At 44.6% G+C, this 24026-nt stretch overlaps 1 protein-coding gene across 1 annotated transcript in view; it reads right to left on the bottom strand.

The window, feature by feature from the left end:
• The window catches only part of RNF41 (ring finger protein 41), a 113647-nt gene extending 105606 nt beyond the window's left edge, over nt 1–8041 (bottom strand). Inside the window, exon 1 of the mRNA XM_063426815.1 lies at nt 7824–8041. The gene's annotated coding sequence lies outside the window, so the exon portion shown is untranslated. The remainder of the gene's footprint in view (nt 1–7823) is intronic.
• Nucleotides 8042–24026: the final 15985 nt, after the last annotated feature.

Genomic DNA, 24026 nt, shown 5'->3' with positions numbered 1-24026 from the left:
TAGCGACGATGCGACAGTTAGTCACCCCTGTTTCACCCCATTACACTATACAGGATGGGGATTTCCGATGCTCTCTTTCTTAAATGAGGCTTCCACGTTGACTTACACAGGCGACCACAGAGGTGAACGAGCTAACCCGCAGACTATATAAGGACAATGTTAAAGAGATTTCAACTTAAACACAAACGACAGAAACCTAAAGCTATATACATCGGCCAACTTAAGCCCAACGTATCCCACCCACAGCGGCCATAACCTAACCCCACGAACACACAGGCTATATTAAACCAAACTGTTAATCAGAGTCAACGGATAGTACCTCGCCTTAGACTTTTAACTATCATTAACTTAGCTACGCAACTCATTGTTTAAACATATCACAATCACACGATGTTGTATTATCGTTATGTCTTTCTATTAACTGAAAAAGTGCATGATCGTTGATAACCATGACCTGTGAAAGGATTGTATTGAACTATGCACCGATGTCGCTGTTGTGGCGCACCGGGACTTACTGTTCTAGTTTTATGCACGCTAAAAATAAAGAATTAAAAAAAAAAAAAAAAATATCCAATTCCTTGTGGCTGAGTGTTCTTTCGGATAAGTTGAAAACAGGTATTACTTCCGCACTGGAGGTTTCCCTCTGGGTCCAGCGGGTTCGTCCTTTTTGTCCCCGTCTTGTAATTGGTCTCTGTCGCTTTTGTTTTTGCTTCTTGTGGTGGTTCTCCAGGGTGCTGTATCCTCTTGTGGACCCTCCATTTCTAAAAAATGGACTGATTGTGATGGTCGAGTGCCTTCATTTTCCGATGCGGACTCGCCTGAAGTAACATCAATAGTGGCTAGATTTGGCTTTATTATCCTCTTCTTAAATCTCCTTGACGATTGCGTTGTTCTCCTGATAGCCATCTATATACATAATGATCAGTATAGTCCTGCTGTACACATTCCATCTTCTGTCTTTTAAACTTTATGAGTTGATTTGTATACTTAATTATTTCCTCATTGAGTTTAAGTTGCATATTCATCCCTTCTTGTGAGTTAAGGGGTATTGCTTGATCTTCTTCCGGACTTCCATTAGATCTTTTACATCTTGGGGGGGCGGAGCCTGACAGGGGAGCCGAGCAGACGCACTATCTGCGAGCTCCCGAGCCTGGGCCTAAATTCGACGAAAAACAGGGGCACACTACCTTGGATTGAACCCCAACTTACCTCATCTTGTTTTACAGAAGCAGGGGAACAAGGGGATACCTCTCATGCCTGATATTCCCGCTGGAAAGCCTGACCCGAGGCTTGGGGCCTACAACACGCAGGGCAGGATAGAGACGGCCGCTCTCCCAGCCCATCACTACAAACAGCCTCCGCGACCTCTGGCTTCCCCCCCCCCCCCCACAGGACCGGCGGGGGTTATCCCGGTCCAAACAGCTTCGACCATCATACCTCCGTGGTCTCCGAGACTCGACACAACTCCCAGCCACGCACAAAACCTGCAGGCCGTGTGCCAGTCTGACATGGCGGACACACAACCCAGCGCAGGAAGCTTGCCGGCGGAGCACTGAAACCTCGCCACCGAGCCTCTGAACATTCGCCTGAACAACCTGTTCAACAACTTCTGGGCAAAGATTGAGTCGAGGTACACTGCTACACAGATCCAGCAGCGGGAGATCAGGAGCACCGAAAGCGCACAGGGAGGCGACACTCGGAGGGGGCCTGAGCAACCCTCTGGCACTACTACGCTGAAACAGCCTGTCACTCACCGCATCAGCCCATCCGGGCCGAAGGCCACTAGGGGTACAACCCCATCGCATCACCCACGCAGGTGGAGGCCTGCCCGCCGCAAGCGGGGCAATCACCTCAAGGCCCCCAGACCTGTCCCACCAGGGAAGGACCCGGTCTCTAGCAGCTCCCGAGTCCATGGGAAAACAATGCCGCCCTTGTCGATGGCCCGGAGCTGGAGGGAAAAGTCGGCCTGCTCTTGGCGGTTAGCCAACACCTGTGCTTACCCGTCGCCACTGCCACAGATCCCCGCTAAAGAAATGGGATGACTCACCAAATACAGGCAACCAACGCAATGGACGCTACCCAGAAACAAGCGTTGACACTTAAGACTGGACTCTTTTCACATATCTGATCTAACTGACCACATACCTGATCTAACTGACCACCAAACTCCATAGGTCAGACAAGCTACTGCACACACACCTGTCACACACCATGCAAGCTAACTGATGACACCTGTTATACCCCATATACCTATATTCTGTTCCACCATTTAGTGACCCTGCAAATCTCTGACCAACCCAATGGCGAAATACTCCTGTCTCCTGCTTTGGTGGCCGGGGTTGCACATAGCTCCACACAGCCACATGCATTTAAACCCACACGGAGGTACAACTATTGCCTACACACTTAAAAAAGAATGTATTACCTGCGTGTAACCTTAACCTGTTTCGATTATACAAAAAATGTGCATTGTCTAGCAATTACCCTATGTCTTATCTATGCCATGAAGCTCAAGGAATGCCGTTGGGGTACCTAGAGCCTGTTGTAATCACTATATGCACTGCAAAAATAAAAAATGCAAAAAAAAAAAATAAAATCTTCTTTTACATCTTGTATAGTTATTAACATTAAGTCAAGTGAACACTTGTTCAATACTGACGTACAATCTTTGCACACCCTTGGTTTAGTTCTACCAATAGTTGGTATGTTATGTACCCAGAAGCCTCTTGGTATTTGCTTAGCCCTATGGTAATCGGATAAGAGGCCGCCATGTAGATCCAGGTCTACTTCCTTCTTTTTCAGTTTAAGGAATTTAAATAATATGTCACGTGTAGTGAAAGTTCAATATGCTTGCACTCCTGGTTAACTGCAGATATTGCCCAATGCTCATCCAGCAAAATTCATAAAAGTCCAAATGAACAGAACACTCCAGGGTCTTTGTATATTATAAAATATAGCTTTTAATTCATAATAAAATTAAAAATAACGGGGGGCGGAGCCTGACCGGCATGGCAGACGGTCGCAGCATGCAGGAGCTCCCTACTAATCTCCACACACAAGCGACTTACTGGGACTCCTGCTGCCCAAAACCCAGCACAAACGGACACCTGCCGGTGTCGGTCCGCAGCCGGGGGGTCCCGATGAGGAGGGCCGTTACTCTGACCGACGGCAGACACATGGAGCAGCTGCGGCCTAGCGGGAGCTCCGGGCGGGGGAAATCGGCCGATCGCTTGCCCCCCACCTCTCCTACTCACTGGACCACGCGGAGCACCGTTCCCCCCCCACAGGGCCAGGGGGGATATCCCAGCCCACCAAACGAAGCATGGGGCCGGACCCGACCCGTATTCAAGTGACCACACCACCCGCATGGCGGAAGGGGAAGCCTCACCCACGTGTCAGTCCGACAAGGTAACAGACAAGTGGAACTATGAATCCAGGTTGGAGAAGATTTTTCAAGATTTCTGCTGTAAACTAGAGGCATTAATGACCCCTCCAGCCCAGATCCAACTGAAAGCTGAACTCTCACCCCACCGACTGCCTGACCCACGGCTAGTCAACATGCACCATGGCACTAACAGACCTCTGACATGGCGGGGCTACAACAAGCACCAGTTTACAGTAGGGGGTAAAAGGGACCAACCGGGACCCCATAAGAAGAGGACGCACCAAACGCGACCAAAACTAACTCACTCAAGCAGCGGTGTCTTTACCAGGCCCACTGACGCATCTCATGGTCCAAAGCTTTGTCCACAACGACGGGGACGCGGTACTGGGGGCCGCCCACAACGCCTTTCCAGGCCGAAGACCACATGGAGTCGGACTCCAAATCACCGACCACACCGCCAGAGACTTACCCGCCGCTGGCGGCGGCAGAACACCCGAGCCCCACATGGCGCCCGAAGAAGGGACGACCCGGCCTCTCCGAGCAACCGAGTCGGTGGAACACAGGTGAAGGCCTTCATGGGGGCCTGGGGCTGGCAGACGGCTACCACCAGTCCACACCAAGCCGTATCTCTGTGGAATCTACGAGATACCGGGGCCATCCTTGCCATCCCTCCGACACGCACGGCGGCACTACCAAGCTGCGGTATAGGCTGAACTGGCCCGCTATCAGATAACCCCACTGCCACCAATCTTAGCCACGGGCTGTTGGGACATAACCTGTTCGGATACACGACCTCCCTTTACTGGACTCCCATTTGCAGCCTCACTTCTAAGTTACATATTGGTTTCAGTGGTTAGCTATTGCATGCAGACACATAAAGCGAATAGACAAAGCGTAAGGTTTAAACTACACTCTACAACACACTCGGTAGGCGTATGATCAAACTCTCTATTTTACAACAACCTAGCATGTTTCAATCACCTGTCTGGTCTTATCGTGCATAGTTAAGCTTGCTTCACTAACAACATATACTATAGGCGGAATAGCTAAGCTTCGCACCATAGCTAGCAACAAACTCACTACCCGCCATGTTCCTTTCAACACGCATTTATCACACGACCTTCCCACACCTACACTGCTCTATTGAAAACTGAGATGTGTTCGTTTAGCATGTATAACATAATAGCTTGTTATAAACTACCCTAATGACTGGCGAAGGCACACCGCCTGACTCATGGTTTAACCTACTAGGTATTATAATGTTGGAATATTAAGACTAGTTTATGCACTGTTAATTTGACATGTTACACACTGGATCAAACAATCCATAGCCTGAATATCCATGCTACAGTTTAAACTTAAACAATCTGTAATGAATCTACATTGACTGCAGGGCTCCAAAAGTGGCTGCAGCATTATGGTAGTAACTTCACATAACCATTCTTTATTTACCTTTAAAATGTAATATATCTGTTTCGATAATCAACATAAAAAAAAAAAGTGGCATTGATTAATAAGGAAGTGTATTTATCAGATGCAAATGTTGTACCCACCCCATTTTGTGAACAAACCGTACATTATCCTTTTCTCTTCTGTATCCCATCTCATATGCCGCAATAAAACAAAGATTGACAAAAAAAAAAAAAAAAAATTAAAAATAACATCAACGTTTCGGCTCACATCTGGAGCCTTCTCTTGAGAGAGATATAGATATTGGAGCTAAGATCAGTTTCGTGGATCTCTTTTTGAAGAAGACAGGTTTTTTTTTTTGGGGGGGGGGGGGGGGGGTTTAAATCACAAATAGGCTGCATCATTTTTATTTTTCCCATATACAACTGAGGATACCGTTTGGGATAAATTAAGTCAAACAGTACAAGAAGAATTATTTTAAAAAAAAAATATATATATATATATCTTAAATATGACATGAAGAAAAAGTGTACAATTCTTTACACTTCTATTACTATACTGTAAATTTTAGAGGCAGCATTCTACAGACAACAGGAAACAAGAAGGACTGTCATTTCATACAGCATATAAATTTACCAGCTTCAGCACATTCCAGTAGCTCAGCAGATTCAGTAATTCCAATTCTGCCTGACATTGCCAAGATGTGCACCATAAGACCGCCTCTCACTTGTTAAACTAAATTTTTAACATACCAGGGGATTGGTGCAACTTTACACCACAGGACATCTATCCATCTATATATATATATATATATATATATATTTTATTCTCTCTCGCTCTCTGAACTTGGTCACCAAGAACAAAAAATAAATTAAAAAAAAAAAAAAAACACGTACATTAACATTTTATTTGCAACACTGTGGCACTTTCAACAGTGCTGAACAATAAATACACAATATAAAAGGAATTTTAACATAACAAATTCAGCATACAGATTGGATGAGGGATCTGCTCTAACAAGCTTACCGATACAGATTCATATCAGGTGTAAAATAATCCAGGATGGTATTTTAGGTGATCAGTCAAGAAAACTCCTAAATGGAAGCTGAAAATACTGCAGAGCTTTCAATCTGTACACTGTCCTCACATGACCTGTACAAAAGTATCTACAGATGATGTTTCGGTAGCCGATATGCTGACAAAATTGATCTAAAATTTTATTTTCAAACCAAGACAGCAATTTGCAGGTTTATGTCACCAGAGTCATATTGACGGTAAGTATGTAAGATGCATATTTGGTATAAAATAATTCAGGATCTTTTTTCATATTTATATTTTTCTATAATATGCATATGGGTTATGGCGTAGAGGCCAATTATTGTAGAAATAGGGCATCAGACTACGATTGTTAACATTACATTGTATAATCAATGTACCTAAAGCTCACAGGTGCACTAACAAATGTATATCGAGAACTATATAATTGTTCGTCCAAGATGTTTGATTTCATGTGAATGCCTTTCAACATGAGTTTTTGTTACTTATTATAAAAAAAAAAAAAAACAAGGAAATACAAGATGAAAAGAATAAAATTAATTAAGGATCCTATTTGCATCTGTGTTCTTCAATACTGCCACGCACAAAGGCAGCCATGAGTAGCAATAAAAATGTCCTACAGTCGAAGAAGCGAGCAAAATCAGTTTAAACACAAATGGATAGCATAAAATCCATTACACCATGACTACTACAATAAGCTATATGTGTACCTACACGCAATATTAAACTGCCAGCAGAAATAGAACTAGTAGCTGCATACTCCGTCATCAAATTACATCACATGGCTTTCCCCAAAGCATAGAGCAAATATGGAGAGGGAGGTTAATCTTGGAATTTGCTTAAGATTTTCCTGGCACCATGTATAGATGCAAAATACTTATCTTTTGAGGATAAACGGGAAAATCTTAGCTGCTCAAAGATTGCCTTAACTCATTCAGGAAGAAATGAGAAATGCGTTAACAGCTTATCATTGCTCCATTAACTGCTCACATATTTGGACAATTCACCAAGCAAATCCAACAATCAAAATGTATTATGCTAAAATACAATCATGGGGCAATGACATAATTTTTACTACAAAAAAAAAAAAAAGCAAAGTAAGCATCCATAACGGTGTCACACATCCCCTCGTGCCATCCCATAGTAAAATGCCAATCCACTTACGAAAGCTTTGACACAAACCTGGCTATATCGGGCTTCAACATTCCTTCCAGTCTACACAGCTTTGCAAAAGTAGACATTGTTGCCAACACATACCAAGTTTGGACATTAGTCATTGGCTGAGAGAGTCCCGAGAAAGTCACAATCACTAATGAAATCCAATATATTTTGCAGTGGAATTACACTGACACACAGCAGCACAATATTGTCTATTAAACACCCATTGGACACAAATTATGCAGTTACCCTTTATATACCCTCTCAGTTCACACCTAAGTTACAGATGCACACTGTGTCTTCTGGACACACATAATGCCTTCATTTTAGATGGCAACAAATGAAAAGTGCTGCCCTGCAGTTGGGAAAACATGCTGTCATGTCTGTTACTTTGTGATCCCTCCTACATTAATATGATGTAAATAGTCAATCATAATACTAGTCAGAATTTGTCATCCACAGCATGACCAAGTTTATCAGGAAAATATGGTGAATCTGGTTAACAAGCTCCTCAAAGACCATAAATCAAATTTTTAAAAAGCCTAAAACTATGCTTAACATACACCAAGACCTGTGCAGCTGAGATTGCCAACCTTTGGCATTCCATTAGCCATGTACTACATTTCCCATAATTCCCTAGCACAGGAGGCTGGGCATTAGAAGAGCTGTAGTTCCACAAGTAGTTTACCCCCCATTCCCCAGTCCCCCTCCACTCACACAGTGCAGACACTTCCTCACACCTGCCCCCACTCATTGACTGCACTCAGGGCCCTCCAGCTGCCTTCCCATCATACACCGCTGGTAATAAACTTACCGTGACGCGCCCCGACCCCAACGGAGCGGACGCCGCCTCCCCCCCGGGGCAGGGAGATTCTGTCCGCCGGACACTCCGTCTCTGAGCTTCTCCCTGACACAAACTGACGCCACCACCGGTCTCTCACAGCTCCTCTATGGCTGCTACGCAACCCACCGCGAAGCCACGCCCACCCCGATGATACTCCGTGACAGACAGATGCGGGCAGCCAATCGTGGAGCGCGTAGAGGTGACGGGGGCGGAACCAGGAGACTCAATGACAAATCACCACTGACAGGGGGAAAAACCTTAAAGGGGCGGGGCATAGGGAAGCGGAGGTGTCCTAGGGATAGGGGGAACCTTTAACTTATCTTCTACTCACGTGACGTCACGCGGCTCTCTATCCAATCAGACTGTAGTTGCTAGTCAATTCTTTATTTACGTCACTTGCCTCTGTAGGTGTGAGGCGGCCATTTTGGATTTTTTTTTTTTTAATTCATTTAGAATAGGGAGCACTCACCGTTTTCTGCTCCCACAACCTATAGTTAACTGTGTTTACTGGAAATGACGTCACCCTCCAGAGTGACGCTTACAGTGGTCACTGTAGCTATGAATAAATGTGTTAGAAACCTCTTACAGCAGGAGTAGTGATGCTTCCAGTGATGTCTTCCAGTGAAGGAGACCCACTGCATTGTACTGCATGTCCCTGTTTAGTTATAGAAATGGCTAGCAGCTGTATAATGCACTGAATTCAGGCTATTCACTAAAGTGAGAATTCAAAGTGAGTTTCAAATTTAGGGTAAAAATAGCTATATTGGAAACATTCTCCAAGTCAGCTGTGCTTCCAGTTTAGCCTACATTTTGCCATTTTGATTTTTAAAAAGCACACATGAGCAAAGGTACCAAATAAAATATGGGGGAATGGCCTTTCATAACAAATATATGCATATAGTTAAGGTATATTTTACACCCTGGTTTCTAAACACATACTCCAGGGAGTAGGCATACCACACGCTTGGGGTACTCAAAGAGTTTGCTACCTTAGTGACCCCCAGGAGGTGGTCAGCTCGGGGAGAATGGAGGCAGCCAGCTTGGGGAGAACAGAGACAGGTGGCGAGAGAGCTGTAATCTCTGTGCTCTTCCAACACTTCTCCCTTGCACGCACTGAAGTGATGACAGGAGCCAGGTCATGACATCACAGCGGCATCACTAAACAACATGGGAACGAGCAGTGCTGGAAGAGCACGAAGATTACACAAGCCCCACACGGGACCCCAGGAACAGGATCCACTCCAGCTCTTTTAAAGATATGGAGGCGGGGTGGGCTTAAATAAAAATAATAATTTGTGAGTGAGTGTGAGAGAATGTGTAAGTGTCTGTCAGAAGTGACCACTTCCTCCCAGGGGCCCGGTCGCGCTATACCACGGCCCACACGCTTAGGGCCACCCGATGGGCCCCAGGGCCGCTGTGCCCGTGACAACCGTTATGGTTGTCACCCCCTGATGGCGGCCCTGCCCTTGGGCAATGATCTGCTGGCTGACTCGAGATCTGCGAGGCGACCCTAAAATTGCCTGGAGACACTGTGGTGGAATCTCAGTAAAAATAAATTTACTAGGACAAGATTGCCACGTGGTATGTGCACTTGCATATGTTGATGTATCACGTAGCTAAGATACAATCAGTAGTGTAAGGAGCATATGTAGGAATACAGGATATACGAGTATTTCCCCTCCTCCATTGTGCTGGGCAAGCCATGTGGTCAAACAGGAATTTAGTCTCTATTCGGTTGATTAGATAAGAGTATGTGTAGGTTGAACTGATTATGGGAGGAGCTACATGCCTATATAAGGGACCTACACTGTATGATCAGGACTCAGACTTTGCTGTTTTTTGGTGACATTAGTCCCTCTGAGTCCCGGTCGGTGAATCGAATAAAGAATCTCTTCCTTCCTGAAGAAACCTGTGTCCATCTCTCTGTGCTTGGCTTCCGTCAGTTCCTCCGGTATCATTTGGTGCATTGGCCGGGAAGCTCATCGTTCAACGGTAGCTGAGAAGCAGAGGCGTGAGACGGTCTATCTTTGCCCACGTTCTCTACGGCTGCACCCCTGAACTTCTGCGTGGACCTCCCTTCGTCTCGGCGCCACTGGTCTGTTGTCCAGGAGATCATCGGCCTCTACGTAGTAAGTGCTGGGGTGTCCCCGTCGATGAGTGTGAACTAAGGTTCAGGAACGAGGAGGCAAGACGACCGCTGTTTTAGACGGCGGACCCACTAGGGGTATTGGATACCGATTGTGCGGTAGGCCCATAAGGGGTTATTTGGAATCTGCCCCCTCCAGTGGAGGGAAGGAGCGAAGGCGCGCACTGCTCAATTAAACGCCCTGTAGTCAGCCCGTTTAATTTTGGTTTGGAGTCAGGCGGGGTTCTGGTGTAAATAGCCCTAGCCGGACACCGGTGTCTTGTCTAGACTAGCGTTCTAGGGTGTATATTTTGTTCGCTAGGTCGGAGGGACCGGGAGACTAAGCGGCGCCTGTGTAAATTCGGTTCGCTAGCTCTCAACCTATCTTGGCTAAGTGGGAAGGCGTGTAAATTTGGAACCCACTAGATTTTTGATAGAGTAATTAGACTAAAAGGGTGCTGTTGTAAATTCCGCCCTGTAGTTCGCTATATGTGGTGCTTGGGCAGTGTGGCTAACCAAAACGGATGTAGATAGTTTTAGGTAGTCCATCAAGGTACTGGCCAATAGATTAGTTGGGAATTGTATATGTGTTAAAGATTGTTTTAGTAGCGTGTATATCTTGCTAGATAGTGTGAGCTCTGCCGTCTAGCGAGAGTGTGAATAGTGTGTAACTGTATTATAGCGCACGGTACCATAACCATGTATAATTACTGACACTGTAAATAAGTACTAATAATTGTCGTCTATATTGCATGTCTAACACCATAACCACTACTAATTGTACTGTGACTTTAAATTGTACTTTAACCTATGCTAACCGTACTGTAACTACTGTTTGTAAAGACGATGTTACTGGGGTATGTTATAGACGGGTAATTCAAATATAGGGTATTATAGCATGGGTGACTGTATAGTTTCGCCAAAGGGCACAGTATTAGTTATTTAGTGACTGGTGTAACAGCTGTGTGTGTACGGGAATTCCCTGAGTGTTTTGTTGTGTGCGTTTCACTTAGTAACTGTACCACGTGGTGCTGTTGCCGAGGGAACGGATGCATAGTATCTGTTGGAAACGACGCTCCATTGTTAAGGATGGGCGCGTCAGATTCGACGATTTTGGATCCCTTAGGATGCATGATAAAGAATTTTAAAAAGGGACTCGCCAAAATGGATCCGAGTATGCCACGAGGAGCAATGTCGCCTCATGGTGGCCAGGACTCGCTTGTCTACTAGGGCCATGATTACGCCCATTTTGGACACGCCCCTGAGTCTGAGATCCCTATGCCGCCCCCTTACTCCTCCTCCACAGGAAGAGGAAGAGGAGGTGCTGCTGGAAACGCTCCACCCCTTGCCCCGTTGTCCCCACCTACTTCCTCCTCCAGCTCAGAATCCAGCCCCCTTGTTTCAAAACCTCCCCTTCCGGTACCTACCTCCGTTAACCCCACATATCCTGATTTGGCGCCATATCTAGCTTCCGGTCAGGCTCCCCCTAGCCCGGCCCGGAATATTTTATTCACCAACCTTCCCCATAGTAAAGCTTCCCCATCCCCATGCCTTACTACCCCTCGACTGGAACCCCTAACTGACACACCTCAACAAAGCCCCATACTAACCCGACAACTGACCGGTACCCTCCAACCCCGACATTATCAAATGCCACTTCGATTGACTCCTGGCTCGACACACCTTAACGATGACGGCCAGATACAATACGCTGACCCAGTCTTTGTCTATGTCCCTTTCACGACTACCGATCTCTTTAATTGGAAGACCCATAACTCCTCTTACACTGAAAAGCCTCAAGCCATGACCGATCTGTTCACCTCGATAGTCCAGACACACAATCCCACTTGGGCTGATTGCCAGCAATTATTAATGACATTATTTAATAACGAGGAAAGGACTAGGATAAATCAAGCGGCAATTAAAGCGCTGGAAGAAGAGGCCCGTGCACGAAATCAAGCCAACCCAGCAGCATGGGCCGCAACTCATTATCCGAACACTGATCCAGAGTGGAATGTCAATGGTGCAGACATGGTTCATTTAAAAGCTTATAGAGACGCTAATATTGCTGGCATGAAAGCTGGAGGAAAGAAGGCGATTAATATGTCTTAGACGGCTGAGGTGTTACAGAAAAGTGATGAATCGCCCAGTGTCTTTTATGACCGATTTTTGGAGGCATACCGCTTGTATACCCCCTTTAATCCGGAGGCCCCTGAAAATTCCCGGATGGTTAACTCTGCCTTTGTCCGCCAAGCCTACGGAGATATAAAGCGCAAGCTACAAAAGTTAGAAGGGTTTGTAGGGATGTCCATAACCCAACTAATGGAGGTAGCGAATAAAGTGTATATGAACAGGGAAACGGAGACGAAGAAAGAGGAAGAGCGCAAGATGCGTAGAAAGGCAGATATGCTTGCGGTAGCGATCACAGGCGTAGATAGAAGGGAAAAGGAGGTATATAGGGGAACGGATAGAGGCGATAGTAAGTGGAATGGGGAACCCCTGAGTAGGAATCAGTGCGCATATTGTAGGGAAGAAGGGCATTGGAGAAGCGAGTGTCCGCGAAGGGAACAGTATGAGAGAGACCGACCCAGGGCAGGATATGGTAATTATAGAGGCAGAGCGAGAGGTAGAGGAGGTCCCGGAGGGAGTAATGGTAGCAATAGAGGAAGTGTTAGAGAAGACAGGTACTATCCCGCAGCGCAGAGATCCCGCGATAGAGAAGATAGGGACTTTGTAGGATTGGCTGACACAGTCATGGAGGACTATTGATACCGACCGGGCTCCATCCCCCTTGGCCGAGCGGAGCCTATGGTCGATGTATCAATAGGGGGAAAAAGGAGTGCATTCATGATCGATACTGGTGCTGAACATTCGGTGGTAACTGACCTAGTTGCTCCTCCATCTGGAAGAACTATCACCTTAATAGGAGCAACTGGAAAGAGTGCTGCTAAACCGGTTCTTAAAAGTCAACTCTGTACATTGGGAGGCCACATAGTGAAACATCAATTCCTTTATATGCCTGAATGTCCAGTCCAACTGCTAGGACGTGATTTGCTGTCAAAACTACAAGCGCAGATAACGTTTCTACCAAATGGAACAACATCTTTAAAGTTCAATGGATCTTCAGGTATAATGACACTATCTGTACCAAAGGAAGAAGAGTGGCGACTTTATACAGCGTTGACTAGTCAAAACCCTAAGAGTGATGAATCCTTGTTCAATATACCAGGAGTTTGGGCATAGAACAACCCACCAGGACTTGCTCGTAATATTCCACCAATTTGAATCGAACTGAAACTTGGGGTCTATCCAGTGAGCTTACGGCAATATCATATCCCACAAAAGGCCAAGAAGAATATACAATCGTATCTGGATAAGTTCTTACGGTATGGTATCCTAAAATTCTGTACTTCCCCCTGGAACACCCCATTGCTGCCTGTTCAAAAGCCCGGTACAGATGAGTATCGCCCTGTGCAGGACTTGAGAGCAGTCAATGATGCGGTTGTAAGTACACATCCAGTTGTGCGCAATCCATATAACCTGCTTGCTTTAATTCCGGGCGGGGCTACCTATTTCACTGTCTTAGATCTCAAAGATGCCTTCTTTTGCCTTCGAATTGCTGCAGAAAGTCAGTGTATCTTTGCATTCCAATCGGAAAATGCTGTAACGGGCTCGAAACGCCAGATGACTTGGACGAGACTGCCCCAAGGGTTTAAAAATTCACCTACCCTATTTGGATCAGCTTTAAGTCAAGACTTACTGGATTTCAAGTCCATCCCAGGAGAGTGTGTACTATTACAATATGTAGATGATTTGTTGATAGCCGCAGTTACAAGAGAAATATGTCAGCAAGCAACACATGATCTTCTACACATTCTCTGGGAGGCAGGATACAAGGTGTCCAGGAAGAAGGCTCAGTTGTGTCAGCCAACTGTCAAGTATCTGGGATTCCATATCTCTGAAGGTCAAAGAATAATGGGGCCAGAGAGAAAAGAAGCTGTATGCCAAATACCAATACCCAAGAATAGAAGACAAGTGCAAGAGTTCTTGGGGGCAGCAGGCTTCTGTAGGATATGGATTCCCGGTTATGCGATATTGGTGAAACCTCTTTATGCAGCTATAAAAGGTACAGAACACGATCCCTTCCTATGGACCACTGAACAGCAAAAGGCATTTGAAGATGTGAAGAAGGCTTTGATGAGTGCCCCAGCATTAGGTCTACCTGATCACACACGTCCATTCTACTTATATGTACACGAGCAAAGAAGAATGGCTGTGGGAGTATTAACACAGTACTTGGGATCATGGCAAAGACCTGTTGCATATATGTCCAAACAACTGGATGCAGTGGCCAGTGGTCTTCCACCTTGTCTAAGAGCCGTAGCTGCAGCCGCCCTGCTGGTAGCTGAAGCCGATAAACTCACTCTGGGTCAAGAACTCTATGTGCGAGTCCCACACGCAGTACAAACGTTGCTAGATTACAAAGGCAATCATTGGTTTAGTAACAGCCGCATGACTAAGTATCAAGCTATGTTGTGTGAAAACCCAAGAGTGCATTTAGAGACTGTCAATACCTTAAATCCAGCTACCCTTTTGCCGCAACCTACTGAAAGTCAACACGATTGCCTGGAGGTGATGGATGAATAATTTTCAAGTAGACCAGATCTTCGTGACTTTCCCATCCAGAACCCTGATGTCCAGTACTATACAGACGGTAGTAGTTATGTGAAAGAAGGGATTCGCTATGCAGGATATGCAGTAACAACTATGGACAAGGTGATAGAAGCTCGGCCACTGTCAAAAGGAACATCGGCACAGAAGGCAGAATTAATCGCACTAACACGAGCGTTACAATTGGCTGAAGGTTTAAGAGTGAACATCTACACGGACTCCAAGTATGCGTTTTTAACCACTCATGCCCACGGAGCTTTGTATAAAGAAAGAGGACTATTGAATTCAGAGGGTAAAGAAATTAAGTACGCAGCCGAAATATTACAACTATTGGAAGCCGTATGGGAACCGAAAGAAGTTGGTATTATACATTGTCGGGCGCATCTGAAAGGAGATGGGGATGTAACCAAAGGAAATCGGATGGCAGATAATGCAGCTAAGCGTGCCGCTGAATCAGGAAGACAGGAATATGTGGAACATATAGCTGCTCTTATACCGACTCCACTGTCTCAATGGACTCCAGTTTATACAGCTCAAGAAGAAGAGTGGTTAAAGACTGAAACTGGAAAGTACCTGGAGAACAAATGGTATCAGTTAGAAGATGGAAGAATAGTCATTCCAGCATCACTAGCTGTAGAAATTGTCCAGAACTATCACAACGGGACACATTCTGGAAGAGATAGTATGGAAGAATCTCTCAGAAAACATTTCTACATACCAAGATTGTCCAACTTGACTCAAGCCATTGTACGAAGATGTGTAATATGTGCTAAGAATAATGCAAGGCAAGGACCAGTAAAACCACCAGGAGTTCAGTATATGGGGGGACTCCCTATGTCCGATCTTCAAATAGACTATACAGTAATGCCTAAATCCGGTGGACATCACTACCTACTAGTAGTTGTGTGCACCTATTCAGGCTGGGTAGAAGCATGTCCTACTCGTACAGAGAAAGCAGGAGAAGTTGTACGATTCCTGCTGCGAGAAATAATACCCCGATATGGACTACCATGCTCTATAGGATCGGATAATGGTCCAGCCTTTGTTCACCAGTGCCTACAACAACTGACTCATATGCTTGGTATTAAGTGGAAGCTTCATACGGCATATAGACCTCAGAGCTCTGGTAAAGTAGAAAGAATGAATAGAACTATAAAGAACCGGTTGGCAGAGATGTGTCAAGAGACTCAGCTTAAGTGGAATGTTCTTTTGCCTATAGCTCTGTTACGTATTCGTAGTACACCTACCAGAAGGATGGGTCTCTCACCTTTTGAAATCATGTATGGGCGTCCACCTCCCGTACTTGGTAACTTAAGGGGGGATTTGAGTCAGTTGGGAGAAGGAATTACTCGGCAGCAGGTTGTAGAGTTGGGTAAAACTATGGAGGAGGTACAGAAATGGGTACAAGATAGATTACCTGTGAATATTTATCCCCCTGTTCATAGCTATCATCCAGGAGATCAAGTGTGGATTAAAGAGTGGAACAGTATACCGTTAGGGCCTAAGTGGAGGGGTCCTTATGTTGTTCTTTTGTCTACCCCTACAGCAATAAAGGTGGCTGAAGTGACTCCGTGGATTCATCACTCCAGGGTTAAACCAGCAGCAGTAGATTCTTGGCAAGCTACACCAGATCCAGAGAATCCCTGCAAGATCCGGTTAAAGCGCACGACTCAGTCGGAGTGACGAGGAGACATTGGGATTACAATTGCATTTAAAGAGATTAGTAAGTGAGTGTTTTTGACGGCCATAATAAAGCCTGACCACTCACCCACGTATCATAGCCAGGGTGTCTCGAAGTGACCTCTGTGAAGAAGAGCAGAACTCCATTCCCTGCAGCCCTTACATCCTGGAAGCTGAGGTGCCATCGCAGGGACGAAGACTGAGGAAGAAGACGTCGAAAGAAGCGCTTTTGATAATGTATATTTTTGTGTCTTTTTATATTCAGGAAGGTAGAGGTACCGACACTCCTAGCTGTGAGGTTTGCATTAAGACTACTATAACAGGTAATCATATTTTCCAGACCCTAATTTGGCATTCACAATATGAGTGTAAGGGATATGTGTCTAGGTGTAGATACCTAGGTATAGAATATAGTGTATGCCATTTAGGAGTAGGAGAACCTAAGTGCTTCAATCCAGAGTATCAACCCCGTACAATTTGGTTGACCCTCAGGAATGGAGATCCACAGGGGACCCTAATAAATAAGACTGTATTAGAAACCGTACATTCTTCGGGTGTTCTGCTATTTGATGCATGTAAAGCGATATCAAGTGGTAGAAAGCCGTGGAATGTATGTGGGGATCTTAAGTGGGAGAGAACGTATGAGTCTAACGATAAATATATTTGTCCCAGTAGTAAAAACAAGTACCTAAGTCCAAAATGCCCAGATAAGGATTATAATTATTGCCCATATTGGTCTTGTGTGGGGTGGGCAACTTGGGGACAGACAGCAGATAAGGATATGATTGTTACTAAGTTGCCTACCAAACCATATTGTAAGTCTATGGAATGTAACCCAGTCCATATACTTATAAATAATCCTGAACAATTTTTAGATAGGTTCGGTAACTTATTTGGGTTTCAGATATATGGGACGGGTTTAGATCCTGGGACAATATTGTTTATAGGGATAGAGACCGATACCGTAGCATCCCAAACTCATCAGGTTTTCCATTCTTTTTATGAAGAGATGAGTGTAGATAATAAGATCCCCCATAATGCTAAAAACCTGTTTATAGATTTAGCTGAAAGTATTGCTGGTAGTCTTAATATGACCAACTGCTATGTGTGTGGAGGTACTAACATGGGAGACCAATGGCCCTGGGAAGCAAAGGAGGTAATGTCCGGTTCTGAGACAATTGAACAAATAATATCCTCACAAGCCGATTATCAGATGAGTGTTAGAGGTAAATCTGAGTGGAGATTAAAGACCTCCATCATAGGTTATGTTTGCATAGCAAGAAAAGGAATAATGTTTAATACATCTGTAGGAGAACTAACTTGTCTAGGGCAAAAAGCTTATGATGATAGTACAAAGAATACAACCTGGTGGTCGGCTTCAAATGTCTCAGAACCACCCAACCCGTTTGCAAGATATGCCAGTTTAAAGGATGTGTGGTTTGATTTATCTATTACATCTAGTTGGAAAGCCCCAGCAAATTTGTACTGGATCTGTGGTAAGAAGGCCTATTCAGAGTTACCACAGGACTGGGAAGGGGCATGTGTGTTAGGTATGCTCAAACCATCCTTCTTCTTGTTGCCTATTGAAACAGGTGAGACTTTGGGAGTTAAAGTATATGATGTGAATCATAGGAAGAAAAGGGGACCCATAGAGATAGGCGCCTGGGAAGATAATGAATGGCCTCCCCAGCGTATTATAGATTATTATGGGCCAGCCACTTGGGCAGAGGATGGCACTTTCGGATATAGAACCCCAATATATATGCTCAACCGCATTATAAGGTTACAGGCGGTGGTTGAGATAATTACTAATGAGACATCACAAGCGCTCAATCTTCTAACGAAGCATAATACTAGGATGAGGACAGCCGTTTGCCAAAATAGATTAGCTTTGGATTACCTATTGGCAGTAGAGGGAGGTGTATGTGGGAAGTTTAACCTAAGCAATTGCTGTCTTCAAATAGATGATGAAGGGCAAGCAATAGCTGAGCTTACTAGCCATATGGTTAAACTAGCGCATGTGCCTACTCAGGTATGGAAAGGGTATAATCCAAGTAGTTGGTTTGGTAATTGGTATGAGCAGTTTGGAGGACTTAAGGCATTGGTAAGTGGAGTCATGCTGATCTTAATGTTGTGTCTTCTCCTACCATGTCTTATTCCTTTAGTAGTTAGGTCTGTGCAGAGCATTATAGAAAATATAGCAGAAAGAAAGGCTGCTGCCCAGATAATGGCCATATATAGATATGAGGTTCTAAATCAGGGAGAACTAATGCAGGAAGAAGAATGTTGAGGGATTCACATCATTACTAGCAAAGTCTGGTCTGGTTCATGGCAACCTATATGCAAACTAAGGTTATGTGATGCCTCCGTAATTGTGAAAATATCAGAGGCATCAAAGTGGGGAATGTGGTGGAATCTCAGTAAAAATAAATTTACTAGGACAAGATTGCCACGTGGTATGTGCACTTGCATATGTTGATGTATCACGTAGCTAAGATACAATCAGTAGTGTAAGGAGCATATGTAGGAATACAGGATATACGAGTATTTCCCCTCCTCCATTGTGCTGGGCAAGCCATGTGGTCAAACAGGAATTTAGTCTCTATTCGGTTGATTAGATAAGAGTATGTGTAGGTTGAACTGCTTATGGGAGGAGCTACATGCCTATATAAGGAATCTACACTGTATGATCAGGACTCAGACTTTGCTGTTTTTTGGTGACATTAGTCCCTCTGAGTCCCGGTCGGTGAATCGAATAAAGAATCTCTTCCTTCCTGAAGAAACCTGTGTCCATCTCTCTGTGCTTGGCTTCCGTAAGTTTCTCCGGTATCAACACCACAACCACATACAGGCCTAAGTACCCCAGGAGTGGCTTGACTCCTTTAACGACAGATTTGAGGTTACCTGCCCGAAATTCTGGTGCAGTTTAACTGACCAATCTCGGAAGATATCACCCCTTGGTGTTCCACCGCCCTACAACGGCATCATGGATGTCTGTCTCTCTACCACGCCATCGGCTTACTTGGAGCATAGCTCACACCTACCTGCATCTCATTCTGCACAGATGAACGGTGCTGCTATCCTCTACGCCCACTCTTCTTCCGAGCCTGGGGCTCAATTGGAGGTAACCCCCCACTGCTGTCCATACACCCAGGGAGTCACCCTGAATACAGAGAACCCATGGGACCACAATCCTGCTGAAGGGATCAGTGGACTTCAGGCAAGGGCTCCCACTAAGGCTTTTGGCCGAAGATACAAGGGACGGAGGCCTTGCAAACCCATATCCTTTTGGCAGGAGAAAATATCCAGCCCCTGGCCAATCAGCATCTCCTCATAGAGATTAATTTAATAAATGAATCTCTATGAGGAAAGTTCAGTATCTGCATGCATAGGGAGGAGACACTGAATGTTTGGATGCATTTTAGGCAGTCATGACCCAGGAAGGATCTCTAACAGCCATCTGGGGAGTGGCCAGTGAAGTTATCACTAGCCTATAATGTAAACACTGCATTTTCTCTAAAAAAAGACAGTGTTTACTGCAAAAAGCCTGAAGGTAATGATTCTACTCACCAGAACAAATTAAATAAGCTGTAGTTGTTCTGGTGACTATAGTGTCCCTTTAAATATATTCTTTACTACCTTGAATCAGGCTTGTTCTCCAATATGGGATTAACTTAAACATCTGTTTGTACACATTTCATTTGGCATTTAAATCAGTAGAAAATACATTCTTGATTACTTCTCCCTAAAAGATTGAGAAAAACACTGTGCTATACCATGCAGTTTACTATATGGAAAAAATAAACTTTTGCTGGAGGGGGTGCTATTTGTACGCTACCTGACCTTACATGCTAATATATATAAAAATATGCAATTTCCCATAAAACATTATCTATTCAATAAAGGTCTTTCCAATAATATTTTTCCGCCGTGTTGTTGAAATGTCATTATTTAAAAGCTCCGCATGCATGGTATGTGCATATTGGACAAGTCTGAACTAACTTGAAGGAACTCTTTCACAGAATTTTATTAGAGAGTTTGTGTTGCAACCACGCAAAAATGAAAACAAAGCGATATGGTATGCTAATATAAAGCGCACTTCAGCTGCTATTACCTTATATTGTAGTGACAGAATTTTCAGTCATTCAAAGTTCACTGTAGAAGTTGCAAATGTATAGTCTGGTTCAGAATGTTTGTAAACACTATGTGTTGCGCTGTGTTGTGACCTGTCCGTAAGACCGGAGGAGCCAAGAGAAGTATGGACCTGACGGTGAGTACTACTAGCTGAGCCCGCACTAGCCTCTTGCTGAGTGAAGCTCACTGAGTCACTCTCACTCCTTCACTACACCTCACCTGTCAGACTCATTCATCGGACAGAGGGTTACCCAGGCTGCATCAAGCAGGGGGAACGGAGGGGAAGGTCACTGATTATGGCGAATGCTATTTAAAACTTTCTTTATTTTTGTTTTGTTTTAATAACAAAACAAGTCCCAACTGCTGGGGCTGTCAAACTGGAGTGAAAGGATCAAGACAGGAAGCTGTATGGGGAATTGCATGTTGTGTATTAATGTAGAGAGTGTATGGAACGCTTCTGCTTTTGATCAGGGTCCTCTTCAACCTATTGTTCCCGTAAGTTTATTTGTAATTGTCCTATTTATAGTTAAATCCCCTCTCATAATATTGTAAAGCGCTACGGAATCTGTTGGCGCTATATAAATGGCAATAATAATAATAAATAATAATTGTTGTGACGTCATGGTGAAATCCCCTATAGCAGATATAACGAACTTTAGAAGTGATTGACTTTTTTCTTCTGTGCTTTAACTTTTTTTCTTGTTATTTTTAAAGAAGCACTCAAAACCACCGTAACCTACAGTGTACTACAATGGTGAGACTTCTTTTCTGCTATCTCCTTGGAGTCAATCACTTCGTCCATGAAGAATAGGAAACTACTGCTAGGAACCTTCTTTTGGCTATTCTAAACTAAGCCCTGCCTTGCACCGCTGGGAATATCTCAGTGAAGAGAGATTCTTACTTTTCCAGAAGCAATGACCAGCAGGTAAGACACAGTTACATTTGAGAACAGTTTGACTACTTGGGGGTTACTTCAAGCTCCTCTCCCCACCACCACTACTGCGCAGTGAGAGACAGAAGTTATTCGCTTGTAGTGGTTATGGGGCCAGGCCAGCACATCCCTGTTTCTGTTCCCTAGTTCTCTGTCAAAAGGTTAACACAAACAAACTGAAAGTCCATGGGCGCTTACCACCCAGCCTCTTACTATAGGAGTTATGCAAACAAATAAACAATATAAATTTTATCCATGTTTCTATGACATTCATTCATTGAGTGAGTCTGATTATTTGCTGTGATGTGCAATGGCTGACAACTTTCCATATACCCTTCCACTGCATTCCTTTTAATGATCCCCTGTAACGGAAGCCCTTGCACCCCGACCAGGTACCTTCGGTTGATGGATGCTCCTAGTGCTTTCCGAGGGCTCCAAGCACTCCACCTGACACCATAACCACTGCAGACCCCACAAACCGCCGTAGCTTGGTCCAGCTTCAGGGTCCAGCTTCAAGTAGGTCGACCTCTCAGAATTCCAGAGAGCAGGAACAGGAACAAGCTCTTAGCAGACCTTAGTGATTATACCCTGGGGAGTATAGTGATTATAGCAATCCCCAGAGTGTAGATCTCCAATCCCCCAAACATGATGATCTGTTTAATCAGCACCAAAGGGCTTTCTTTTATGCAAGTTTTTACACACAGTTCCCACCCACATGGTCTTGTGGAACAGCCAATCAACAACGTACAATCCAGTTAAACACTCCCATTCATTCCAGCAAAATCCTCCCCTCTGCCTGTTTTTAAACAATTCTTATAACTTTAAAAGTATACATGCAATATTAATAAAATTCACAATACATATTCTAAATCAGCATACTCCAAATACAAACATATCCAAAAATCAGACAATTCCCTGCAGTGGTTTAAAAGTTAGGTGGAAGTCCTTTTTGACCGACCTCAAGCATGGCTTTCCCGGCCAAAACAGTTCCAGAGATTTTGGCTGTGCCGTTCGTATTGTTGAGCCGTTCGTATTGTTGAACAAACTGTCGATTCGAATTGTCGAATCAATTAGTTCCAGGGAAGGTCAACTTTTAGCGGTGTTCGTGCTGTTTTGTAGCCGATTTTAGTTCCATGGATTCAGTGGCACACATCGTTGACCGCGTTTGACTAAATAAGGATGGCCGCCGCCACATGTACAACTGTACGAACGGCGGCCACCCAGCGGTCGGCAATCAACCTGCGGTTAACCGCCAGCCTGGATGGTAAATTGCCTGCCATTTGCGTGTGGTCCGCCTGTTCAGTAATTGGTTCGGTAATCCCCATTTACCGAATCATAAGGAAAAAAGCCACGAATCACATATTTTAAAGGTCTGGGGGCACTGTCTTAAAGGGGCATTGTTCCCAAAAGCCTTAATATGCCCATATAAAGTTTTTAAAGGGTCATACAACCCAGGGCTATAGTCATGAAGCAGGAGGCTGGCAATCAGGCTCCTCCAAAAGCCAGGGGCAAAGGGCAGTTGGTCACATAAAAACCCAGTGACAAAAGGCAGTTCGTCACATCCCCTTAATGTTCTTTGCATATATTTTGTACATTTAAATATATAGCAACGTCTTGTGTAAAGTGAGTTATTTATTACATTATTAAAACTTTCTCCAAAACTAGGTACCCTATACAGAAACAAATCCTGTCTAAGCCCCACAGTAAAGGAAAATATTGTACAGCAAGTACTAATGCCGGTCATTGATTATTGGGATGTAGTGTATGCACCTGCACCACAAACCCACCTTAATAAACTTAATACATTGTACAACTCGTTCTGCCGCTTTGTGCTACAATGTAATTACATGATCCACTCTTGTGACATGTTAAAATAACTAAACTGGCTGTCGCTGGAATCCAGATGCACCCTTCATATTTCCAGCCTTGTGTTTAAGAGCTTTTCTGGGAAATTCTCCCCATAACTGAGTAGAATGCTCTCCCCAGCTGTTCCCACCTCCTATAACCTCCGATCCAGTGCCAGCACTTTATTTAGTATAGTACAATGCAAAAAGAAAGTGTTGTGATCTTTGTTTTCCCACAGAGCACCGCAATTATGGAACAACCTACCGCACACTTTCAAATCTTCCCCAGGCCTAAAATCCTTTAAGAGATCTGTAGCGGACTACGTGTAACCCTCCGCTAGTTCCCTATCTTCAGCCCATCAGGAACCACTTAAACTGTACAGAGACCCTTTTCTTCCCCTCAGTAACTGGATGAGACCGAGTTCTGGAGGTACAACAACACGTTATTTACCACACTCATTTTTTAAGCAAAACCCCATGCAAGGGGTGTGCACCACACAGTCACAGTGTCCCCTCCCAGGTGTCTTAGCGTGACACAGGAGTTCCAGTCCCTTTGTCCCCTGTTCCCGCCACCCAAGTACAGGTTTTCCTACTTCCGATGACAAGGGGTTTTCTTCCTGGGATTCCAATTGTCCCCTGCTCCCGCCACCCAAGTACAGGGTTTCCCACTTCTGGTGACAGGGTATCTTCTTCCCATGAGCTTTGGCACCTGGGAGCCACAGCACGAGAAAACCAATCGCCTTTTTGACTCCCAGTTACAGAAAGCCCCCCCAAGCCAGCCATTGTCC

The sequence above is a fragment of the Pelobates fuscus genome, chromosome 1 (assembly GCF_036172605.1).
Source record: "Pelobates fuscus isolate aPelFus1 chromosome 1, aPelFus1.pri, whole genome shotgun sequence".
Taxonomy (NCBI): Eukaryota; Metazoa; Chordata; class Amphibia; order Anura; family Pelobatidae; genus Pelobates; species Pelobates fuscus.
Note: the sequence above shows the minus strand (reverse complement) of the source record. Positions and strands in the feature narration are given on the sequence as shown.